Below are 22714 nucleotides of genomic sequence, written 5' to 3'. Positions count from 1 at the left end.
TGGAGTTGTGAGGATGGTCTCTGCTCACTATGGTTGTTTTGTGGGGTGCCTGGACTGCAACCTGGATCTGAGTGTGGGCAAACAGCTGAGTCCTGCCAAAGTGAGAGCAGAGAGAGACCTCATCAGTCTCCTCTGACCCTCTTACCATCTACAGGCTGAGAGCTCTGGATATTGCTGGGTGGCTCTGTAGACTACCACTGCAGTTTCTCATTGCTGGGTTGATCTGAGACTAGTGCTCCACTCTGGTGCAGCAGAATTCTCTCACTACCCTTTCTGGCTGTCCCTGATGATCCCTGGCCCAAGAGGTCTGGAAACTACCCCTTCTGCCATGGACAGAGGCCCCCAGCCCAGCTGTGTTTTGTTGTGGTTGTGGCTGTGGCTGTGCTTTGGCTTTTTCCAACCCCAGGTTCTGCTGGAACAGACCTTTCCTGTGGAGATTCTAAGTTGTCTTGGCCTGGGAAATTGTATCCCTCAGTCTTTCTGTAGGTTTTGCCCCTTTAAATTATGGCTAGAGTCATAATTTGATAGCTTTTAGAGTTTTGGGGGAAACGAGTTCCTGGGAATTCCTCCCTTCATGCTGCTATATTGGGTCCACCCCCTAGACATTACTTTTTTTTGTTTTTAAGGGTTTTTTGCAAGGCAAATGGGGTTAAGTGGCTTGACCAAGGCCACACAGCTAAGTAATTATTAAGTGTCTGAGACCAGATTTGAACCCAGGTACTCCTGACTCCAGGTCTGGTGCTTTATCCACTGAGCCACCTAGCTGCCCCTAGACATTTCTTAAATGAAAGAATTAACACTTTTTAAAAAAATGATAAAAATGGCAAAAGGTTTAACATTTTAAGCAAACACAGATAATCTCCTATATTTTGTTTTATTTAACGGCATGATCATATATTCATGTGCATGTGTGTTTGTGTATATAATAACAGACACACTGGTGTCTCCTGGGACACCACAAGAATTCCCACAGTTCTGGGTTCACACTTACTGCTCTGGTTGCAGTCTCAGAAAATCTGTACTTGAGAAGAGTGATGTCAGCCTCAGGCTTTTTTTTTTTTTTGTACTATCTGGCTCTTTATATCCTCACTTTCAAGTCTTGCAAAAAATCAGTCAAATCTCATGTTGGAGTTTTCTGAAAAGAGTAGAAAGGTACTTGATGAACAGTGTAGATCAGATAGAGACAACTATTTATTGACAACATATGCAAATCAGAAAGGGCTCAAAAATGTTCTGTTGCCAAAGTAGAAAACACTATGGTACTTACAACTCCTATTCTATCCTGCTTTGAAAATGACAATTAAAATAGGAAACAATTAGTGACATCGGTAAAAAACCATTTTACTTTCACTTTGTGAAATTTCTGAACAACTCCCTTAAGGTCCTTGTCCTTTGACAAGTGGATACAGAGTCTGGGTGCAAATAGTTGCAAGAACCACCTCACAGAGTGCAGCAAATCTGAGGGATATAGAAACTCAAAACTTTAAATTCATGAGAGTGACACCATGTTTGGAAACATTCAGTTTGCATGTGTTGAAGAGGGAAAATGGCAGAGAAGGCAACAGAAGTCCAGACTTGCTTAGGCAAGATATTTGCTTGATGTGCTGTATGGGCAATTACCATCATGAATGCTACGGGGATAGAAGCAGGAAAAAAAATGCTCTCTAGTTTTTGTAGGAAGTTCAAAAAAAAATTCCCTATTATTTATTCCAGAGAAAGAAAGAGAAAAACCATGAAATGAAGATATTCCCTTTGAAGTTACCTCTATTGGTGGTTTTTCTTGGTGGAATGACACTTTCTGAAGCTGTTTATCCCTTTTCTTCATGTTGCTTTAGATAACATACTGATTCAAATGAAAACTTCTGATTACACCTGCCTTTTTGTCAAAGAGATTACTTAAAAGGGCAATTAAAAAGTCATTCCGAGAAGGGGCCATATTTCATCATGCTCCATGGAATGTATTCTAGGTAGAACCAGTATTCCAGTGCTAACAGTGTGATGATCATGGGATGAGGAAACTGAATCCATTACATATGAATGCTTACATCTACCCCTGATTTGCAGCAATTAAATGGATTTTAATAAACATGTAACTATGTTTTACTGGGAGAAACAGTGACACATTGGCAAAAGATAAGCTAAGATATCCCTTATGAAATCTTTGCACTGTTACTGTTATGCACCACTGAGATGGTTCTTATCAAAACATGCAACACACTTTCATACATGTGTACATACATATACACATGTGTATATACATACTTAAATGATCAAAGTTCTTTTTGTTAAGCTATATTAATTTTACAGGGAACAATATATTATAGCTATAACAGGTTGGATTTGGACTTTGGGAGAGCTAAAATGAAATTCTGCTTCAAATTTGTACTAGTTGTGTGTCTCGGGTCAAGTAATTTAATATCTTCCAGACACAGATTCCTCATTTATAAATAGGGAATAAGAATAGAATGTACTTTAAATTGTACTTATGAACACCAAATATTGTATATAATATATACATGTGCATAAAGATACATATTTGTAGCACTTTGTAAGTCTCTAATATGAATTTAATGATAATTACTATTATAGTTATTATTATCTTCTATTTCTCTGTCTCAAACACAACATAAGAAGGTTCTCTGACTTCTTTCTAGCCATGATCAACTGGTGACACAGTGTCAGAAACTGAATTTAATCTTACTTACCTTGATTCTTTTTAAAAAATGATTTTATGACATTTTCTGGACTTTCCTTGTCTTTGTGAATCTATTGTACCTGACTACATCCTAGTATTGGGTTACCCTCTCTAGACTTGACCATTTGACTGAAATTATGTATGGCATCTACTAAAGACCTCCTTAGGAGGGTTTATTGTCTCTGAAATTGCTAATCTTTCTAGAGAATATTTTTTTAGGTTAATAAAAGTTTATATTTTAGAATTTTACATCATGGACTCTTTGATTAATAATGTTAAAAATAATAAATCAATTTAGAGAAATTTTCATCTCATTCATAAAGGAAAAGAAAGGAATAAGCATTTATATAGGTCCTATGTGCCTACCACTATGATAGGCACTTTTCAAGTGTCTTATGAAGATTCATAACTTTAAATAAAATTGCTCCAAAGTAATAAAAATATTATTTATAACCTTGTTCTTTGTCTCTGTATAAGTTAGATTACTTTGAGCATATCACTGCATTAACATAGGAAGGATTAGGAAGCATTATCAGTTAGATCTGAAATCAGAGAGGATTTAAACATCTTGTCCCACCTTGTTCTGAGAGATTTTGTGGTCTTGCTATATTGATGCAGCAATAAATAAGCAAAGTACCATTTTTATATCAATACCTTTGCTGGAGACATAGGTTTATAAGAATCAGAATTATGGAGCATTATGGGATTAATCCAATATCACCCATCTTTTAAAAAAAATAGGAAATTGAGACACAAAGACATTATTTTTCTACTTACATGCCACTAGATAAATATCAGAGGCTTGAGTATAACTTGTGATTAAAATAGAATTAATTAAGGGAACTCTGTGATGGGAAGTAGAGAAATGATTCAGCTGGTCTTGATTTGGTGATATGGAGATATCTCTTAAGAGGAAATATTGTGTGAAACTCTGTATAAGAGGAATCAGAGAAAAAGGCAAGGAAGTTTCCTATCTCAGTTCCTAGGGCACCTCCTAAAGTATATTTTCTGATTCCCTCTCCTTACTTAGTTTGCTCCTTTGTATTTACCTTGTATATACAATATTTCTCCTAAAACAAGTTCCATGAAGGCAAGAAAGACATTTCATTTGCATTTTTTGTATCCTTAGCACCTAACAAATTCCTGGCATTTATTAGATATTTGAAAAATGTTCATTGATAGAATAGGTGAACCTGCCATTCCAATCCCTCCTATTAGAAAAACAATGCATGTGCAAATACACACATGTTAAATCAACTTCTATTTCTCTTGTATATCAAGAGAATGTCCTTTTCCCTGAAGATTATTCAAAGCAGAACATAAAATATGTCTTACATTTTTCTAAATATAATATACTTTAAACATTCAAGTAACAGAAATAAAAATAAAAAGTGAAGTGGTTTGTAATCGTTCTGTCTTCTTAGTGAAGCAGCCTTGAAATTCAAACTCTAGAATGAAAAATTATTCATAATTTTACAAGGCAGATGTCAAGAGCTATTGAAGAGGCAGTCTACTATATTGAACAATGGATTTGAAATAAGAATGGCTGAATGGTTATGCACATTAAACTCCTTCCTATTTGAATACTTTTGAGCAAGTCACTTGACTCCTCAGTTTCTGTCAATTCACAATTAGTCAATCTTTACACACTTCTTAAGAGTCTGGTATGTGGCAAGCATTATGGTAAACACTGAAAATCGAAAAAGAGGCAAAAACAAACCCAATTCTGGCACTCAAAGATCTTATAATCTATGGGAAAGACAACATACAAATTGATAAATTCAAAGATAGCTATTTAGGAGATAAATATGAAATAATTAAAAGAGAGAAATATTGGAATTAACAGAGGTTAAAGAAGACTTCCTATGGATTGTTAGGATTTAAATCCAGAGAGGTGAGTATGGAACAAAGGAGGGAGAATATTCTAGCATGGAACATAGTCAGAGAATATGCTTGGGGCCAAAATCTAAATTGTCTTTTTCAGATATAAGATAAATTTTGAGTAGGATATAAGAAAAGAAGAGAATGTTACATAACAAAGGCTTTGAAAACCAAAAGAACCATTTTGCGTTTGATGAAGGCAATAGAAAAGTATTGGAGTTTCCTGAGTTGTGGGTAGCAGTGTATGACTAGGTCACACCAACATTTAAGGATGATAACTTTATTTTATTTCAGGTTTTTGCAAGGCAATGGCGTTAAGTGGCTTGTCCAAGGCCATACAGCTAGATAATTATTAAGTGTTTGAGTCTGGGTTTGAACTCAGGTACTCCTGACTCCAAGGCTGATGCTCTATCCAACTGGGCCACCTAGCTGCCCCTGGGAGAGAGGGGGGTATGTTTGAAATGAATTGCAAAGGAATTGGAACCATTTTGAAAAAGGGGGGGTGTGGGGAGTGGTTAAGAAATATCTGAGAAACCCACGATGACTCCTAGGTTGCATACTTGAAGGAGTGGTGTTTTCTATTACATTAATTGGAAAGGTGAATAAAGAAGGGGAAATATAATGATTTATGCTTTACACATATTGTGATTAAGTTATCTACTAGTATTCCAGTTTGAAATGTACAAATGAAAGTTGAAGCTACAAGGTAACTATTGTTAGAAATTGGGGAAGAAAATGTAAGTTTGAGAAATATCAGAATGGGAATTATAATTAAATCCATGGGGACTGATGGGATCACCAAGAGAAGTAGTATAGATAGGCAAGCAGAGAAAGCCTAATACAAAAACCTGGAGAAAACTGTTAGAGGGTATGATTTGATAGGAAGATTTGGGAAAGTTGATTGAGGAGGTAGAAGGAAAACAAGGAGGGAATGGTATTCTAGCAGCCTGCAGTATTGAAAGAAATAGATATCAATAGTACCAAAGCCTGCAAGAAGAAAGTTGAGAAAAAAAATCATTGGATTTGACAAGAGATCACTGAAAACTTTGAATCGGACAGTTTGAAAAAATGAGATTAGAAGCCAGCCTGTAAAGGGTTAAGAAAAGAGTGAGAGAGGAGAAAATGAAATGCCTATACTAGATGCTTATTTTAATTTTGGGAGGATTTTTTTGTATTTTTTTTTCAGAAAGGGGAATAAGTAGGAGTAAAAAACAAGCCATTAGAGAAGAAGAGATTAAAAATAAGTAAGTGAATGAATAGAAGACAGGGAATGATCTGTAGGATGAGATAGGCTAGAATAGGATTACTTGAACAAGGAACAGTTAGGCTTGTTAAAGAATAAGACCTTTTTATCATGTGAAACGGGTGAAGGAGAAGAAAGTGACAGAAAGAACAGGATTGATAGGAAATAAGAAAGGAATTAACAGAAAATGACCTTAATATTTTTTCTTATGCATCAAACTGAAAGAATTCCTCATCTAAAGAAAGAGGGACTTAGGCTAGGTAGACTACCAAATTTCCCTCCCTTCATTTTTTTCTTTTCTTCTCTTGAGAAATTATTGGATTGATAAAGCTATCTCCACCTATATAGATAATTCCTTTAGAAATTAAATTTGTATACTATTTTGAGGGCGATGAAAGATTAAGGAACTTGTCTATGGTCATACAATCAATAAATCTCAAGAATAGGCTTTTAATTAAATTCTCTATCGAAAACATCCTTCTGTCTCTCAAGGTGCATACATATACAAAATAATATTATTACAATTTGACAATTTTGTAACTAAGTAAGTACCTTGGCAACTAGGCTCCTAGAAGTACCAAGAAAGTAATTTCTTCACTAATGTTGATTCTGACTTTAGGGATGAATTAAGAAGATATATTAAAGGTGCAAAGAAATAGACAGGTTCAATAGATAGAGAAATATTCATCTTAACAGTGTTATACTAAAGTGGAAAGGCTGCCTTGGGAGTTTTTTGGTTCTGTAGATCTTCTCTAAAATATTATCTGTTGTATTCAAGTGAGGGTTAAACTACCTTCTGAATTTCCTTATCAATGTTTGTCAGATTCTGTATGTTCTTGTAGTTTATCATTTGTTTTGTAATTATATAGTCTGCTCTTTACTTAACTGAAGTGATAGATGTTTGAAATACATTTCTCCCCCTATTTCTGCTGCTCTCTCTGTCAGTCTTTCTGACTGTCTGTTCCTTTCTGTGTCTCTATCTGTTTGACTATCTGTCTGTCTCTGTGTGTGTGGTCACACATGTACACATATATTACATGTTTACTCTATACATTTATACAGACTTATGCATATATATATATATATATATATATATACACATACACACACAGACATATACATATAGATATATTTTAATTAAGTCATTATGAATTAGGATTTAGGGCCAAGGAATGACTGGGACTAAAAAGGAAATAATATGTCAATGAATTAGCCTGGATCAAAAGAGAGCATGAATATTAGTAAATTAGATTTTATCAGTGAGTATCCTGTCAATAAGTCAGGAGCACTATGATACACAGAAACTCAAGATAAAAGCTATATAAGTAATCCAAAGAAACCAAAGAAACTCCAAGTGTCAGAAATAAGATGAGCATGAAACTGAAGTTGGGGTTTATCTCAATCAGAAAAATTTTCATTTTCTCATTGTTGTAGCAAGACCTGGAACCTTACTTCTCAGGACATTTTTAGCAGAGTCATGACCAGGAAGTTTAGTTTCCTGAGGTGTTTCTTCTCAATATACTTGATAGATCTGAATATAATGAAGTTTCCTATGCCTGTTTTATGAAATAAATTTTTATTCATTTGTACTTTTAGGCATGATATTTTTATATCTTGTTAATTTTCATAAATTATTCTAGCAAATACATTTGATTTTAGAAATCAAAAGATAAACACAGTTCTACCAAGCATCTCTATCTGAGATTAAATCCAAATAGCATTTACATAGCAAAATTATGAGTGAAATAAAAGTTTTGAAAGTTTTAAATAAAAAAGACATTTTATTAAATTTGATGTATTATGGGAATGACATGCCACACCTGGTTACATTGGATGTCATGTTATGTTCCATCTAAAACATGTTACCATAATCGGAGGTGACAGTTTGGAACATTTCAACTCTTAAATTCCTCAGATGGAGGTAAATTCTTTATAACATCAGGCAGAAAATTTCTAAGTCAAGAGATTTGGAATATAAGTGAATAATCTTAAGTGCAATTAGAAAAAGCAAGGTTTATACCCTAAAGCAGTGCTGATGGCATGTTTTAATTAAACCAACAAATGGCAAGTGGAAAGCAGCTGACTCTTTCCATTGCAAATAGCTGCAGAAAAGTTCAGTGAATCATTCTGATTATAATAGCCTTTCTTCTATAGATCCTAAGAAATGGTCTGACTTTGAAACTGTATATAGCAGATTTCATTATGAACTCCCAGATTCTCTGTTATTTCCCCTTAGGCATTCTATGTAATTTTTTCCCCCCTGCTTGTAGTGATTTCCTGTATAGAGTTACATAAGCAGACTCCATTTGTAGGATTTTTTTTTAACTAGAAAACTCATCCTCTGAGTCAACCTAAGTTATTGTTCAGACATTAACACAAAATGGAGAAATGTCATTAGCCAGGGGTTAAGCTTCATGAAATTCTTGTTTCAAAGATATGAGGAGTCACCACATATTTCCTGCCTGCTTCTAGTTTGCTCTCACATTGTTTTTTGTTTGTATGTGTTTGTGTTAATCTTGATTGTTCTATGGAATCAAATAGGAAATTGATAAAAATCAGAACAGAAAATAGTGTATTGGATACTACAGTAGGATACTCCTAGAGATTAATGTTTTTCTTTGTCTAGTCTATATTAAGTTATAATACTATAATTCCACCTCTTATCTTTGCTTTCTTTAGAGTACAATGTTATTATGAAATTTATCTTATTAGTTCCAAAATAAATAAAACCATTTTCTCATCATTTTATAGATAAGATCATCAAATTTAAAAATGTTAACATTGAAAAGTTCCTTAGAAATCATTTAATCTAATCCCTTATCTATCAGTAATGTAGTAGAAAGGTTTTCATTAATACTGCCATTCCTATTTACATAAAGCTTTAAGATTTCCAACATGTTTGTTGATCATAAATATAGTGAATTCCTAATAGTGAAAACAATATTGAAAATCTGACCTTTCAATTTTTTCAAGAAAATTTAGTGATAGGAAGGACCTTAAGGAAACTTTTTAATTGTTTCCAAGTGACCAAAAGTAAAATCTCAGAGACTTTTCAGTTGCAAAAAAAGTTTAAAAAATCAAAAGAAAGGAAAAAAAACTATCCCTATTTTTTTCTTCTTTGCCTTTATTTAATTGCTACTTCTGATTTTACTGAACCTGGTTAACAATGCTAATTTTTTTTACATTTCATTTTTATTTTTTTTACCAATTCCATATGTTTTATTTATAGCTACAATGTTAGATACATATGAAAGGGATAATTATTTCCATCTTCATAAGTATGAAACAATAAGGTTATTCAGTGAAGTTTTCATAAAGGCAGCTAATAGATAAGACTTAACTAGAACCAATACCCTCTGCCTTGCAAAACTTTCATTTATCTAGATTAGGCTGTTCTTTTAGCATTTACTGAGGATCAAGGACAAAGTCATAATGACAGTGACAGGTGAAGGTAAAATTTTCAAACAAAAGAAAAGAACATGTTCAGACAGTTCATGTTAAGATTAATGAGAGGGAAAAATATTTTGACACTGTAAGTTAATTTTACTTTAAAAAAATTGCTGGTGGTAGGAAGGCAGGTAAAATGAAAGAGAAAAGGCATGGAATCATCTCACCTAAACTCTCCCCACAATTCTTCAATACTTTAATAATTTTATAAAATAATTTCTGGAAGAGAAAAAACCATAAAATCTTAGGGTGAAATAATTTTTAGTCAAAAACAAATTAGAGGGTCAGCAGGAAAGGTCTGTCATACCTGGATGAGAAAGTAGCAAGCCAGAAGCCAGAAGAATACAGACACAGAACCAGCAGCTCATCATATAGATAGTAAAGGGGTCAAACAATTGATCAGAAGGAAATTCAGGCGTCTCTTTCCAAGAACTGATTCAAAAGTCTATAGTTTTGGCCATATTAGAATCTGGCTGACAATGCTAGTTGTCAGTTACAGAGTGAGTAGGAGCACTAGCACACAAAAATTTGGAACCACAGGGGAGCAAGGACCCTCATCACAAGTTCCAGGGCAGAAAAAAAATTAATTAAAGATTTTATTTATTTTGAGTTTTACAAATTCCCCCCTAATCTTACTTCCTTCCCCCCAGCCCCCACAGAAAGCAATTTGTCAGTCTTTACATTGTTTCCATGGTATACACTGATCCAAATTGAATGTGATGAGAGAGAAATTATATCCTTAAGGAAGAAACATAAAGTATAAGAGATAGCAGATAAGACAATAAGATATTAGTTTTTTTTTTCCCTAAATTTAAGGTGATAGTCCTTGGGTCTTTGTTCAAACTCCACAGCTGTTTCTCTGGATACAGATGGTATTCTGCACTGCTCAGAGCCCCAAATTGTCCCTGATTGTTGCACTGATGGAATGAGCAAGTCCATCAAGGTTGAACATCACCCCCATGTTGCTGATCAGGTGTACAGTGTTTTTCTGGTTCTGCTCATCTCACTCAGCATCAGTTCAAGCAAATCCTTCCAGACTTCCCTGAATTCCCACCCCTCCTGGTTTCTAATGGAACATATCACACACACACACACACACACACACACACACACACACACACATATATATATATATATATATATATATATATATATATATATATATATATATATATATATATCACAGTATGCTAAACCATTCTCCAATTGAAGAACATTTACTTGATTTCCAATTCTTTGCCACCACAAACAGGACTGCTATGAATATTTTTGTATAAGTGATGTTTTTCATCATCTCTTCGGGGTATAGACCCAGTAATGGTATTGCTGGATCAAAGGGTATGCACATTTTTGTTGTACTTTGGGCATAGTTACAAATTTTTCTCCAGAAATGTTGGATGAGTTCACAGCTCCACCAATAATGTATTAGTATCTCAGATTTCCTACAACCCTTCCAGCAATGATCATTGTCCTTTCTGGTCATATTGGACAGTCTGAGAGGTGTGTGGTGGTACCTCAGAGAAGCTTTAATTTGCATTTCTCTAATAAGTAATGATTTAGAATAATTTTTCATATGACTATAGATTGTTTTGATCTCCTCATCCATAAATTGTCTTTGCATATCCTTTGACCATTTGTCGATTGGGGAATGGCTTTTAGAAAAAAAAAATTCTTACGTTATTTATGAACCAAACACAAACCAGAAGATTAGTAGTTTATACCTTTTGTACCACCATTGAAAAAATGAAAATTTACATGACCACAAAGCATCTCAGAAAATAGCTGCACAAAACTTCTAAAGCTTGGAACTGTATGCCCTCCACCCTGGGAGGAGAGTGACACTTTAACAAAGAAATAAAGTTTATGAAATAGACTGGGAAAATGAGCAGACAATGGGAACAAAAAAACAAAATCAAAATCCTTTTGACCATATAAGTTACTATGGTGACAGGGAAGAGCAAAACATAGATTCAGAAGAAGATAAAAAAGTCAAAGGTCCGTCCTACATTAAAAACTTTCAAGAATAATATGAATTTATCTCGGGTCAAAGAAAATCTCAAAAAGATTTTGAAAATAATTGCAAGAAGATCCTGAAAAAGAAGACAGCAGCTTGGTAAAGGAGAAATGAAAAACAAATATATTGAAGAAAATAACACCTAAAAAATAAAACCAAATAAGAAAAAAGATACCAAAAAAAACAAGGAGAAGAAGAATTCCTCAAAAATCAGAATTTGCTAAATGGACAAAAAGATATAGAAAAGTCCCTGAAAAGTAGAATTGTCAGAGTAGCTAGATGGTACATTAGATACCACACTGGCCTTGGAGTCAGGAGGACGTGAGTTCAAATTCAACCTCAAACACTTAATAATTGCCTAGTTGTGTGACCTTGGGCAAGTTACTTAATCCCATTGCCTTGCAAAAAAAAAGCAAAGAGAAAAAGAAAAAAGTAGAATTGTCCAAATGGAAAAGAATACAAATACTCACCAAGAAAAAATATCCTCAAAGATTAAAATTTAACAAATGGAAGCTAATTACTTTATAATAAATCAAGAAACAACAAAAAAACAAAAAATGGGGGAAATGGTCATGAAATATCAAAGTAACTTACCCTGAAAATGGTATGAGGAGAGATAACTTTAAAACTTTGGACACCTGAAAGAAAGGATTTAAGACAAAGGGTTAAGTGACTTGCCCAAAGTCACACAGCTAGGTAATTATTAAGTGTCTGAGGCTAGATTTGAACATAGATTCTCCTGACTCTAAGTGCTCTATCCATTGCACAACCTGGTTGCCCCAGATGTTATATTTCAAGAAATTTTCAAGTAAGATTGATCTGATATCCTAGAACCAGAGGGCAAAATAAATACTGAAATAATCCATCAGTCACCTTCTAAATGTGACCCTAAAGTGGAAACTCACAAGGTTGTTACATCCTAATTCCAGAGCTTCTAGAGCAAGAAGAAAATACTGCAAGTAGTCAGATGGGAAAAAAAAATAGTATCAAGTAACCACATTCAGCATAACACATGATTTAGCAGTTTCTACCTTATAGAACAGAAAAAATTGGAACATGATATTTAGGAGGGTCAAGGAGCTAGAATTATTCAAAGAATCACCTGCCCAGCAAAACTGAATATAATACTTCACGAAAAACAATGGAACTTAAATGAAATAGAGGATTTTTCTGTTTCTTGATGAAAAGTTTCCAATTGAGTAGAAATATAAAACTCAATAGAGTAAAGGTAAACATGAAAGAGAAATCATAAGGCACTTAATAAGTTTAAATGATACATATTTCTCCATGGTAAGATTATATTTATAACTCATAAGAATTTTCTCATTATTAGAGCAATTAGAAGGAGAAGCATATGACTGAATTTCATATAAAAGGATGATATTTAAAAATCAAACTGAGAGATGAAATAGGAATGTACAGGGATAAAGGGAAAGGGAGAGGTAGAAGAGGGTAAATTATCTCACATAAAAGAGACAATAAAAAGTTTTAATAGTGGAGGGACAAGGGAAAGTGAGTAAACTTAATTTTCATCAGAATTGGCTAAAAGAAGTAATAACATAATCAATGGGGAATAGAAATATATCTTCCTCTTAAAACTAACCAGTGGTAGAGTAGACAGAGCACAAGTCCTGGAGCTAGGAGGTCCTGAGTTCATATCAGGCCTTAGACATTTGACACTTACTAGTTGTATAACCTTGAACAAGTCACTTAGCCCTGATTGTCTTGCATCCAGGGCCATCTCCACTCATCTTGATCCATATCTGACTACAGGACAAACTTTGGAGGAGAAAGTAAGGCTGATGATTTTGCACAGCACCTCCTAATTCAAATCCAATTCATTTACTTGTCATGATATCACTTCCCTGATGTCATGGTCTTTGAGAACCAAGGACAAACAATAACAACCCTACACAAAAGTAGAAGGGAAATGTAATAAAAAAAGGGGAGTTGACTGTGGGGAGGGAAATTTGGGGGGAGGGACAGTCAGAAGCAAAACACTTTTGAGGAAGGATAAACATGAAAAGACAGATACTAAACAGGAGTCGAAATGGATGGCAGGGAAATACAATTACCAAAAGTAATTGTTAAAAGAATTTTGGAACAAGTTTCTCTTATAAGATCTCATTTCTGAAACATATAGATAACTGAATCAAATTTACATGAAAAAGAATAATTCTCCAATTGAGAAATGATCAAAAGATACAAGAAGATATCAACAGAAGAAGCAATGAAAGCTACATAAAGCCACATGGAGAATTTTCCAACTCACAACTGATTGGAGAAATGCAAATTAAAATAACTCTGAGATAATGCCTCATACCTATTAGCTTGGTTAATAGGACAGAAAAGGACAAATGCTGGTGGGGATGTGGAGAAAATGAAACATTAATACATGATTGGTGCAAATAATCTGATTCAACAATTCCAGTGGAATTGAATTTGGTACTGTGTCTAAATCCTTCTAGGTGATGCAGTAGATAGAGCACTGGTCTTGAAGTCAGGACCTGAGTTTAAATGTGCTCTCAGACACTTGAAATTTACTAGCTGTATGACTTTTGACAAGTCATTTAACTCTGTCTGCACCCAGGGTCCAGATGATTCTGGAGGAAAAAGTGAGTCCAATGACAGCGTATCACCTCCTCAGTCAAGTCCAATTTATATGCAGTTTGAACTAGCCATACCACTATTGGTGTCTATCCCCAAAGAGGTTACAAAAAAGGAGTGGACTTCTATGTACAAAAATATTTTAGTGGATCTTTTCTTATGGCAAAGATTTGGAAACTGAAGGAATGTTCATCAATTGAGGAATGGCAAAAGACATTGTGGTTTGTGATTATGATGAAATCTATTCTGCTATAAGAAATGATGAGCAGGATGCTCTACAAATATCCTGGAAAGACTTAGACAAGAAAAAAATGAAATGTACTATGTGCAAACAGTAATATTATAAGATGATGGGCTGTGAATGATTTAGCTATTCCCAGTAACACAGTGATCTAAGATATTTCTGAATGATTTGAGCTGAAAAATGTCATCCATCCCAGAGAAAGAACTGATGGTGTCTCTATGTAGATTGAAGCACACCATTTTAACTTTATTTTTCTCGAGGGCTTTTTTTCCTAAGAACATATTTTCTTTCACAACATGGCTGTTATGGAACTTATTTGCATTTCAGTATGCGCATAACTAATATCAAATTTTTACACTTGTCAATGAGGGGTATGGATTGGAGAATGGGTGAGACTTTGAAACTCAAATTTTTTTAAAAATGTTAATTTTTTTACATGTACCTAGGGATAAATAAAATACTGAATTAGAAAATCAACAAAATTATAAATATAACATCAACAAAAATCCAAAAGTATGAAAAAATGTTAATTACAAAACTCATAGCTTTTAACATAAGTGAATCAACTGTATTAATAATCATTAAAGTATGTCAACTATTTTTAATTGTTTATCTTCAGTTTTACCTGAAGTTCATGAATCTTTTCCTCTATTTTCCTTCTTTCTTTTTCCCACATATAGTTGTAGTCAATATGTATACAATGTTGATTCCTTGTGTGCTTTCTATCATCTATCTAAATGATATTCTTTACCCTAATATATCATAGTATATTCAGTCATTGTCCAATTTCGAATAAAAATATTTTCCATCTTTCTTTTGCTCTAAAATAGTGTAACTATATTTTTATACAGATTAGTTAACCTTTACAATTAATTTTTTATATTTCACTTCATGCCACCATGATGATGTATTTGATGAATTTTGCTATCTAATATTTATTTATATTTAAGCCTGATATGTACTCATTTCTAAACAGAATGCTTCTGATCATTAAAGATACCTCATGGTTTTCCATGCTTATTCAACAGAAATTCAAAAGACACCTGGAATGTATGATAAAACAACAAAGAAACTAGGGATAGAAGATTGAAATTAAAAATCACATAGTACCTTCTTACAGATATTTGTTAATTAACAAAATGACAGACTGTGCCCTATGTCAAAATCACAGAATGTCAAAATTTGATAGGACTTTCAGACTTTTTTATTTCAAATTGAAGCTGGATCTACAACTAAAATGCACTAATAAGCACAGTATGTAACTGTACATATTTATAGAATAACCTAGAATGTGATGAACATAAGAAAACAAACAGAGAGGAACAAAATGGTAGAATGGAAAGTCATCTCAAGGTTATGGGAATTCAAAAGATTTCATGGAACAAGCCATCTGTATCTAAAAGGAAGCAAAATATTTTGATAGTTGGAGATAAGTAAGGAGTTTTTCTTTTCAAAATTAAGGGAAGAAAATTCATACTGCATAAAATCATGTTAGGAAGACTAAGCAGGACTTGTCATGAAAGGTGCAGCAGCCCAGTTTGATTGGAAGGTAAGGGAAAGTGTACAGGAGAAGTAGGACAAAATGAATTTAGAATGGTAGGTTTTAGTCAAGTCTTAGAAGGTTTTATCTGCCTTGATAAATGTTTCATCCTTTACAGATCATAGGATCATAATATGATGGAGACATCTCTATTAAGATGATTACTTTGGCACACTTATAAAAGATGAATCCTTGAGAAGGACATTAAAAGCAGCAAGATGAAATTAGGGGACAGATGCAACAATAATAACCAGAGTTATTTTCTCTCAATAATTTGATGCAAAAGAAAATCTAAAAGAAGAGTCATAATGAAATTAGTCCTTAAAATACAATTGTGAGTAACTCAAAATAACTTTTTCGGTGACTCTATCACTATTCGGCATTGTCAGAACTTCCAGCTATGGGGAAATCAAATGCCTTCAGAAGATGCAGGCAATTGAATTTTCAGCGGCTTTTTAGTTTGAATTCATGTATATTATTAAAATACATAAAAGCAGTAAATTATAGTAAGGTTGTCACATAGCAAAGATTAAAAAAATCACATTGATCATTTGATTCTTCATAAGTTATCTTAGCCAATAAAAGAGAGAAAAGGATTTGTTGTTTTTGGAATATGCTAACAATTTGAGTATTACTCTCCCTGTCTGATAGCATCAGCAGTCATGATTTTTGAAAGCTACCCCTCCAGTTTTTTTTTCTATTTGACTTTTTTTTACCCCACTAATCAGACTTGCCATCACAATTACTTATCTCCAACTATCAAAATATTTTGCTTCCTTTTAGATACAGATGGCTTGTTCCATGAAATCTTTTGAATTCCCATAACCTTGAGACGACTTTCCATTCTACCATTTTGTTCCTCTCTGTTTGTTTTCTTATGTTCATCACATTCTAGGTTATTCTACTACTCCTGTAGTCTCCTGAAGACATGAAACTTTAGAATCTGGCTGAACTCTATTGCTATTGTGGCACAATAACAGTGGTTGTCATCCAAAACAGCTAATAATTTCAGATGATCTAATCCACTCAAAAAGTCCTAAGCATGACTTTGTGTTTCTGGCCATATGAAAAAAAATATATTGAATATCAGGACTTAGACTCCTTTGAGAGTAAAGTGGTAGAAAAATAAGAATATTAAGAAATTTAAACCCGAATCCTTTTTTTTTCTTTTTTTAAAGAAAGATTTTATTTATTTTGAGTTTCCTAATCTTACTTTCCTCCCCTCACCCCCCAAAGGAGGCAATTTGACAATCTTCTCATTGTTTCCATGGTACGATGATCTAAATTGAATGAGATGAGAGATAAATCATATCCTTAAGGAAGAAACATAAAGTATAAGAGATAGCAAGATCAGACAATAAGTTATCAGGTATTTTTCAAAATTAAAGGTAATAGTCCTTCTTCAAACTACACAGTCTTTCTCTGGATACCAATGGGATTCTCCATTGCAAACATCCCCAAATTGTCCCTGATTGTTGCTCTGATAGAATGAGAAGTCCATCAAGGTTGATCATCACCCCCATGTTTATGTTAGAGTGTGCAAAGTTTTTCTGGTTTTGTTCATCTTGCTCATCATCATTTCATTCAAATCCCCTCGACATTCTGCTGATTTCTAATAGAACAATAGTGTTCCATGACATACATATGCCACAGTTAATCAAGCCATTTCCCAAGTGAAGGACATTTACTTGATTTCCCATTCTTTGCCACCACAAACAGGGCTGCTATGAATACTTTTATACAAGTGATGTTTTTACCCTTTTTCATCATCTCTTCAGTGTATAGACCCAGTAATGTTATTTACTGGATCAAAAGCTATGCACATTTTTGTGTGCATAATTCCAGACTGATCTTCAAAAAGTTTGGAAGAGTTCACAGCTCCACCAACAATGTATTGGTGTACCAGATTTCCCACAAACCTTTCAACAATGATCATTGTCTTTTCTCATCATATTGGTCAGGCTGAGTGGTGTGAGGTGGTACATCAGGGATGCCTTAATTTGCATTTCTCTAACAAATAGTGATTTAGAATAATTTTTCTATCACTGTGGATCGCTTTGATCTCCTCATCTGTAAATTGCCTTTGCATATCCTTTGACCATTTGTCAATTGGGGAATGGCTTTGTTTTTTAAAAATGGACTCAGTTCTCTGTATATTTTAGAAATGAGTCCTTTGTCAGAAATACTAGTTGTAAAGATTTTTTTCCCAGTTTACTACATTTCTTTTGATCTTGGTTACAGTGGTTTTGCATGTGCAAAAGATTTTTACTTTAATGTAATCAATATCATCTAGTTTGTTTTTAAGGTTCTTCTCCATCTCTTCCTTGGTCAAAAACTGCTAACTTTTCCATAGATCTGTGAGTAAACTACTCCTTGATCTCCTAGTTTGCTTATAATATTGTATTTTACGTCTAAATCCTGTATCCATTTTGATCTTATTTTGGTATAGGGTATCAGGTGTTGGTCTATTCTTAGTTTCTTCTATACTAACTTCCAATTTTCCCAGCAGTTTTTATCAAAGAGAGAGTTTTTATTCCAATTGCTAGACTCTTTGGGTTTCTCAAACAGCAGATTACTATAATTGTTTCCTGCTATTGCACCTAGTCTATTCCACTGATCTACCACTGTATTTCTTAGCAAATACCACACAGTTTAGAGGACTGATGCTTTATAATATAATTTTAGATCTGAGAGGGCTAAACCACCTTCTTTGTACTTTTTTCATTGAATCTCTGGAAATTTTTGACTTTTTATTTCTCCATATGAACTTACTTACAACTTTTTCTAACTCATTAAGTAATTTTTTGGAATTAATATTGGTAGGGAAGTAAACAGGTAGTTTAGTTTGGGCAGAATTGTCATTTTTTTAATATTAGTTCAACCTATCCATGAGCAGGTGATGTTTAGCCAGTTATTTAAATCTGATTTTATTTGGGTAAGATGTGTTTTGTAATTGTTTTTAAAAAGTTTCTCAGTCTGCCTTGGCAAATACACTCCCAGGCATTTTATATTGTCTGTGGTTACTTTGAATGGGATTTCTCTTTCTAGCTCTTTCTGCTGTATCTTGCTAGTAATATATAGAAAAGTTGAGGATGTATGAGGGTTTATTTTATATCCTGAAAATTTGCTAAAGTTTCTAATTGTTTCCAGTAGGTATTTTTGTATGATTTCTTGGGATACTCTAGGTATACCATCATGTAATCTGCAGAGTGAGATTTTCTCTCTTCCTTCCCAATGTTAATTCCTTCAATTTCTTTTTCTTTTCTTATTGCTGAAGCTAGCATTTCTAATATGATATTGAATAGTAGTGGTGATAATGGGCATACTTGTTTCACCCCTGATGTTAAAGCAAATGCCTCTAGCCTTTCCCTGTTGAATATAATGCTTTTTGATGGTTTCAGATAGATATTGCTTATTATTCTAAGGAACAGTCTGTTTATTCCTACACTGTCTCTAGTGTTTTTAGTAGGAATGGATGCTGAATTTTGTCAACAGCTTTTCAGTATCTATTGATATAATCATATGATTGCTGATAAGTTTGTTGTTGATACTGAACTAATACTGAACTAACCCTGCATTCCTGGGATAAATCCTACTTGGTCATAATGTATTATCCTAGTGATAACTTATAATCGTTTTACTAAGATTTTATTTAAAATTTTTGCATCTATATTCATCAGGGAGATAGGTCTATAGTTTTCTTTATCTGTTTTAAGTCTTCCTGGTTTAGGTATCAGTACCATATTGGTATCATATAAAGAATTAGGCAGAGTTCTGTCTTCACCTATTTATCCAAAGCGTCGATAAAGAATTGGAAGCAATTGTTCCTTAAATCTTTGGTAGAATTCACTTGTGAATCAATCAGGTCCTGGAGATTTTTTTTAGGCAGTTCAATGAAGGCTAGTTGAATTTCTTTTTCTGAGATAGGGTTGTTTAGGTATTTAATATCCTCTTCATCTAACCTGCGCAACTTATATTTTTATAAATATTCCTTCATTTCACTTAGTGAAATTTATTGGCATAGAGGTGGGCAAATAATTCTGAATTATTACTTTAATTCCCTCCTCATTGATGGTGAGTTCACTTTTTCATTTAGGATACAAGCAATTTGGTTTTCTTCTTTCTTTTTTTTAATCAAATTGATTAGAGGTTTAACAAATTTATTGTTTTTTCATAAAATCAACTCTTGGTTTTATTTAATTATTCAATATTTATTTTCCTTTCAATTTTGTTAATTTCTCCTTTAATTTTAAGAAAACCAAATTAGGTATTCAATAGGGTGTGTTTAATTTGTTCTTTCTCTAATTTTTTTGTTGCATATTTCATTCATTGATTTCTTTTTTCCTCTAATTTATTCATGTAACCATTTAAAGATATACTACAACCCCTGACAGCCACTTTGAGGGAATTCCATAGGTTTTAGTATGTTGTTTCATCATTATCATTATCTGGGATAAAAAAAAGGATTCTTTCTATAATTTGTTATTTGATCCACTCATTCATTAAAATGAAGTTCTTCAGGTTCCAATTTTCCAATTAGTTTTCATTCTATATCTCCCCCAATATTGCATATGATTTTTATTGCATTATGTTCTGAGAAAGATGTATTCAATATTTCTGCCTTTCTGCAAATGATTATTAAATTTTTATGTCCTACAACATGGTCAATTTTTGTGTATGTGCCATGTACTGAAAAAAAATGGTATATTACTTTCTATCCCCATTCAATTTCCTCCAAAAGTCTATCATATTTGAGTTTTCTAACAATCTATTTGCCTTCTTAACTTCTTTCTTATTTATGTTATTATTTGATGTATCTGAGAGCAGGAGCTTGAGGTCTCCTACTAGTAGTTTTGTTGTCTATGTCTTCCTGTTGTTCTTTCAGATTCTCTTCTAAGAATTTGGATGTTATCCAATTGAGTACATACATATTCAGTATTGAAATCAATTTATTGTCTACGATACCAGTTTTGGAGCATATGCTTTCCTTCTTTATGTCTTTTAACACTGTTTATTTTTGCAGCTGCTTTGTCTGAGATAAAGATTTTTATCCTTGCTTTTTTTCACTTCTATTGAAGCAAAATATATTTTGCTCCATCCTCTTACCTTTACTCTATATGTAACTCTGCTTCAAATTAGTTTCTTGTAAGCAGTATATTGTAGGATTCTGGTTTTTAATCCAGTCTTATGTTTTAAGGGAGAGTTCATCCCATTCACATTCAAAGTTATAATTACTAACTCTTTATTGCCCTCCATGCCATCTTCTCTCTGTTTGTTTTTTCCCCTTATCTGTATTCCCCAGTATTTTCTTTCTGAATACCACCACCTTCAGTGTGTTTGTCTTCCTATATCCAACCCCTCCCCTTTCTTTCCCCTTTACCTATTTCCCCTTTTACTTTCCATTCCTTCTGTTAGTTCCCCCTTTTTTCCCCTTCCCTTTCTCCCTCTCCCCTCACCTTTTACCCTTTTAATAATTGAAAGAAAACATGTTTTTTAGGGTAACCAAGTCTGTGTGTAAGTTAGCTTTAAGCCAAGTCTGATGAAAGGAAGATTCAGGTGTTTCTCATCAACTCCATTCTTCCCCTCTATTACAATAGGTCTTTTGTACCTAATAATGTAATGAGATTTACCCCATTCAATCCCCTCCATCATTTCATCTCCTTCCTGTCTGCCTTTTTAAGGAATAAGTTTTTTAATCATTCTATCTGAGTATCTGAGTTATACAAAATCCTGAACATACATCACTTCTGCCTAAGTATCTTCTCTGTAATCAAGTTACAATTCTTGAGAGTTATTAGAGTATTTCTCCCCAGTAAGGTTGTATAGCCAGTTTCAACCTATTGGATAGCAGTCTCATGGATAAATCATGGGTGTCCACCACTTCTGGCTAATTATATTCTCTCTGATAGAGTTTCAATTCCCAAGAGTCATGTGAATTTTTTTCCTATGCTGGAAAATTTCATCCTTTTGGATAGCAGTATTTTTTTCTTTATCCCATTTTTTTAACCTTTTCATGTGTCTCTAGAACTTCCTGTTTGGTGTCCAAATTTTCTATTTAGCTCTGGTATTTTCATCTGGAATTGTTGGAATTCTTCTATTTCATTAAATGTACATCTTTTCTCTTGAAAGAGAAGGCATAGCTTTGCTGGATAATGGATTCTTGGCTGCATTCCAAGCTCCCTTGCTTTTTAGAATATCTTGTTTCAAGCCCTTTGATCCCTTAATGTTGATCCAGCCAGTTCCTATGTAATCCATACTGTGACTACTTGGTATTTAAATTGCTTATTTCTGGTTGCTTGCAGGATTTTATCTTTTATCTAATAGTTCTGGAATCTGGCCACAACATTCCTTGGTGTTTTCATTTTAGGATCTCTATTCAGAGGGGATGGATGTATTTTTTTCCATAACTATTTTGCCCTCTGGTTCCATGATATCAGGACAATTTCCATCACAAAATCCTTTAATATTCTATCCAGGCTTTCTTTTTCCTCTTCAATGTTTTCAGGAAGACCACCATTTCCCAGGTTGTCCCTTTCGATCTACTCTCAAGGTCAGTGGTTTTGATGATGAAGTATTTTATATTTTCTTCTATTTTCTTCTATTTTTTGTTTTTGTATAACAGAATCTTGCTGTCTCATGAAGTCATTAGTTTCCACAGACTCCATTCTTTTTTTTAGAGAAGTATTTTCTTCATTTACCTTTTTCAACTCCTTTTCAAATTGGTCAATTCTATTTTTGTAAGTGTTTTCCATTAAGCAATTGGGGTTTTGAGAGGTTTGTTGCAAGGTGTTAATTTTCTCTCCCAAGTTTTCCAATTTATTTTTAACCTGCTTCCTTAATTCTTCAAGGAAGTCGAGCTGTGCTCTAGAGCAGGTCATATTCTCCTCAGAGGTTATAGTTCTCTCTGAGTTAGTGTCTTCTCCTTCCAAGAATTTTTCTATGGAACCTCCTTTGCACTGGTCTTTCTTCATTCTCCTAAGACCTTGTCTTGCGGAGGGGCTGGTTCACAAAGGTTTGGTGTTGGGTTCCCTATAGGCTTTACT

At 33.6% G+C, this 22714-nt stretch overlaps 1 long non-coding RNA gene across 1 annotated transcript in view; it reads right to left on the bottom strand.

Annotated features, from left to right (window-relative positions):
• Nucleotides 1–868: 868 nt before the first annotated feature.
• Nucleotides 869–22714, bottom strand: part of LOC141516350 (uncharacterized) — a 147166-nt gene continuing 125320 nt past the window's right edge. The window contains exon 3 of the long non-coding RNA XR_012476665.1: nucleotides 869–1135. This is a non-coding gene — a long non-coding RNA (uncharacterized LOC141516350). The remainder of the gene's footprint in view (nucleotides 1136–22714) is intronic.

This window comes from Macrotis lagotis, chromosome 3, assembly GCF_037893015.1.
Source record: "Macrotis lagotis isolate mMagLag1 chromosome 3, bilby.v1.9.chrom.fasta, whole genome shotgun sequence".
Taxonomy (NCBI): Eukaryota; Metazoa; Chordata; class Mammalia; order Peramelemorphia; family Peramelidae; genus Macrotis; species Macrotis lagotis.
Note: the sequence above shows the minus strand (reverse complement) of the source record. Positions and strands in the feature narration are given on the sequence as shown.